A 4,630-nucleotide genomic window follows, 5' to 3' on the forward strand; every position below is an offset into this window, starting at 1 on the left:
ATATATATATATATATATATATATATATATATACATATATGTATATGTATATATATATATGCGTTGTTTTAACTATAAGACAAGTGGACACGATAAATTATACAAAGTTGCTTTACAGTACCTGGTGCATTTGATAGCACTGTGATACCAATGCAATTTGTGGAAGAGACCGAGTTTGTCATCAGGAAGAGGCGTTGTTATGTATTTCTTGAATGGTATTATGAAATGTCACAGCGCAAGAAGGGACCCAAAGGAATTAATATTCATATGACTTACCTCACCCGTCTCAGAAATTTCTAATCGAAGACAATTACAAATTAGCTTGTGTTGGCATGGTTATAATCAACTATGTGTGCATGGGGCATCGTGATTGACTTGGTGAGTGAACAGCAGAAGTGGTTAGCCCCTAAAGTGTATTTTCTATACCAACTATCTTGGTTTATAGAAGTTCGTACAAATATCACAAGCCATTATATACTTCTTTACAACTGACTTAGCAGCTATCACGACGCTAGTAAAACTTGAAACTCCAAATTATAAAATTGAATGTTCCGGTGTACTGAAAGTCATGTAATAGAAAATTTTCAAAAAGTTTCTTGTCTGGCTAATTAGTTTCCTTTAAGAGAATACATGCAGTTAGCCTTCAGGGAATAAATATTTTCATCGTATTTTATATATAGATGAAAATAGGTCATCTATATTTTCATCTAAAAAATGTATACGCATAAATTTTCGATGACATATGCAGAAGTGGTTTCAAAAGGAGGCACCGTTTCTTCATTGCTTGGAGCAATAAATTAAGAAAAGAAACAAACATTTATGCTACAATCACAAAAGGAACAGTCAAATAGAAACATAACGCCAGACACAGAAAAGATGTGACAAAAATCAACAATAACATCAGCAATGTTGGGGTCCCATAAAATTTATCAATATTTTCCATTCCTACCGCTCACCATCTATCTCATTCTCTCTCTCTTTCTCGCTATCTCTCTCTCTTTCTCGCTATCTCTCTCTCTTTCTCGCTATCTCTCTCTCTTTCTCGCTATCTCTCTCTCTTTCTCGCTATCTCTCTCCTATAGCTCCTACTTCGAATATAACGAAGCCACGAATTCAACTGCATAATTTAAGGCGAATGTTTGCTGCCGGACAGTTTTCAAAAATTTCATCAACCATCAACAACATGAGACAATTTTTGATACCGTGCTATAGAGCGAAAGTTTCGATGCAAAATATATAGTGAAGGTAATATGAAAAACAGATCATGTTAAATCCATCCCAACAGGTGAATTGTAGGTTGTCGTTGAAAAAAAAATCAGTTCAAATTCTACGTGGGAACATATCACCATTATATGTGGCATTGTAACATAAAGACTTGGTGATTATTGAGACCAAATGTTGTAAATAAACAGAATATAATAAGGAGAACCAAAAAGAATGTATAAAGAAGCGCTTCAAATATGCATGCTTAACTTGAATAAATATTTCTCATAGTAAACTCAATAAACTCAACTACATTCAAATGAAAACTACCATGACCGCAGATAAATGAGGCAAATTTAAACAATTCGTTACGAAGAGTTTGCGCCATATAATACACGTTACTGCAATAACAATACTTTACGAAATGACTGAAGGCATCTCTCTCCATGAATCGCAGTGCTATACTGTCACTGATATGTGAACGATGTTAGAAGTCAAAACTCGAGCACTAAACATCAGTTGTTACTTTCATAACAGACAACTTTTCAAAAGTCAAGCACACAAACATCGTTCTTTGCTTTCACATCAGATAATAAAATGAACAATTAATTGGCTCGCTGAAGTTATGTTTGAATTCAAATGACTAACGATGTAACTGTTCGTGAATTTATGTGTTATTAATGAAAAAAACTGGGAATCATTAATAACATTATTTCCCATATATAGATATATTTTCTAAAAGTAAAAACTCTCATATCCTTTGTGTAATCAAATTACCTGCGAGTATAACAGAAACCTAGAAAAAAAAAAAGAAAGAAATTACAATTTTCTTAGAAGATAAAATTATGAACGAATGGAATATTTAATGCAGATGTGAGAAAACATCTGATCAAATATTCAGTTAAGAGAACGGAATTAAAAATAGATACAAGTATATACACACAAACATATACGCAGACATAAAAACATTGAACATAAAAATAAAATGGTAAGACATAGAAAGAAATCTCTGTTTATGGACAACGATATACCAGGAGAGAACAGTCTACAAATAGAAAGTTACTGATAACCTATAATACAATTGTACTTCAGTGCAATCTGCTGTTGAAACAAAGTCCTTAAACATTGTTAGAGTTTTAGGAAGATATCAAGGCAATACATAAAGAAACACCAAGAATATAATTATATAAATGTCTTTTACTATTATAAATGAAAACATCAGACGTGTTTATAGCATCAGTTTCGAGCTCTTAGGTGGTTGTTAAGATAATTATAAAAAGTAATGTTTATTCCATAAGAACCGACGGTACTACCGCTTTTAACCTCTGGAGGAGCCTCCTCCAGCTCATTATCGATGCAATCTGCACCCGATATATATTGCAAGCAGGGACGTGAACCCCTACTGTCTTCTAGCAGATGACGGGACCATCAGACCGTATGGTTTCGAGTTATTTGTACTCATCCCCAGTGGTGGACACCCGTCTGTTAGAGATAGTAGTAATTCGATCCGGCTCACAATATATAGAAAAGTAAGTGACAATCAGTCACTGATCTTCCCAAGGAATAGCCATATTAAAGTGGCGATAAACATTACTTCTCAGTATAGTTACTACTTTCATATTTTCTAACTAACTACTTTGCTTGTTGCCAGATCAATGCCTGATTGTCACTTATTTTTCTATATATTGCGAGCTGGAGCGAATTACTGCTATCTCTAACGGAAGGTTTGTCCACCACCGAGGATGAGCACAAATAATTCGAAACCGTACTGTCTGGTGGTCCCGTCGTCTGCTAGACGATGGTAGGGATTCGCTCCCCTGATTTCAATATATATCGGATGCAGATTGCATCGACAACCAACTGGAGGAGGTTTCTCCTAGGGTTAAAAACGTCGGTAACGTTAGTTCTTATGGAATAGCCATAGTGAAGTGGCGATAAATATTGCTTCTTATAATTATCTTATTACTTTCATCTCTTATAGAAATCTTCTAACTGGCTACTTTGCTTGTTGCAAGATAATCATAATTTTACATTTAATTTTATTAGTCTCACAGCAATCTGAAATTCTCAAAATATTTCACACAATCTTTGAAGAAATTTAACGATTAATTATGATGATGAAAAATGAATCAGATTTGCTATAATCTTTCTTCAGAAATGACGTCATTATAAACAAAGTCATTGGAGTTTTAGCATTAAAGTATTTTGTATTAATGCGTATTTGTCGTTATGCAATAATTTCGCTGTACAAAGTGAATTATACTGTTACAGTTTGTTTTGCTAGCAGAGACACTAACCTACCAGGCCGTAACATGTAACATAATCCAGGTGCCTTAGAATATCACTAAGCTCTCACAGTTGTCATTGTCAAATGTGCCTTGCTTTAAAAATCGATGCAAATCTGGTCAATCCATATTCAAGTATTTCACTACTTTCATCAGAAGACAATGCTGGGAAAGAGAGGACATAGAATGCGAGAGTAACTGTAGTAATACAATATTCAGTTATATACCGGCATATTCGGGATATAAAGGCTGTTATGATTGACTTCTTTTCACATCGCTTTACAGTTTAGCAAATTAAATACCATACAAATTCTATCATGAGCCTAACTGACATGCACAACTCTTCTCTCGAATTATGTAGCTGTGCCAAATGAAAGAAATCAGTTTTTATATCGTCACAAATTGACCATCTTCCCTGATTCTTTCATAGAGGATCTGTCATTCCATCTGTTTTGATAAACCGTCAGAAAGTAGGAAATAAGCAAACTCTTGATTTTGATGCTACCGAAACAATTTATTCGCAAATTTTCTACTTTTGTTCTGAAGATTAAAACATTTTTTCTCATAGTTTCTCTGTTGTGTGGTAATAGAATATAAACCATGACAGGTATTGATTGCGCAAATGAGAGAAAAAGTTCGATTTTCTTCCCCTTCGTTTATACTTAGACATCATTACACAATTTAGCTGACAGATATTTTTTTCCTGTCTGCTAATGCCTTTTATATATTTTTGCGCTTGCTGAAAGAAAATAATAACATTTTTGTTTTGATCTATTGGTCTTTCACAAAAAAAAGCTGCTTTAATATTAGATCATAAAATTACTCTCCAGTTAGTTATGGAAAAGCATTTTGTGATATACATTAAAAAAATTTCATTTAAGTTGCAGAAAGTTTGGTATTTTATTTCTTAGGCGTTCAGATATATATAAATTTGAGAAACTTGTATACACATGTACACACGTACACACAGACCCACAGAAACACACTTGCACACATACACACAGACACACACACATACACATACACATACACAGACACATACATATGTATGTATGTATGTATGCATCTGTCTATCATCTATGTATCTATCAAGGATATATATATATATATATATATATATTGAGAGAGAGAGAGAAAGAGGG

The sequence above is a fragment of the Octopus bimaculoides genome, chromosome 2, assembly GCF_001194135.2.
Source record: "Octopus bimaculoides isolate UCB-OBI-ISO-001 chromosome 2, ASM119413v2, whole genome shotgun sequence".
Lineage (NCBI taxonomy): Eukaryota > Metazoa > Mollusca > Cephalopoda > Octopoda > Octopodidae > Octopus > Octopus bimaculoides.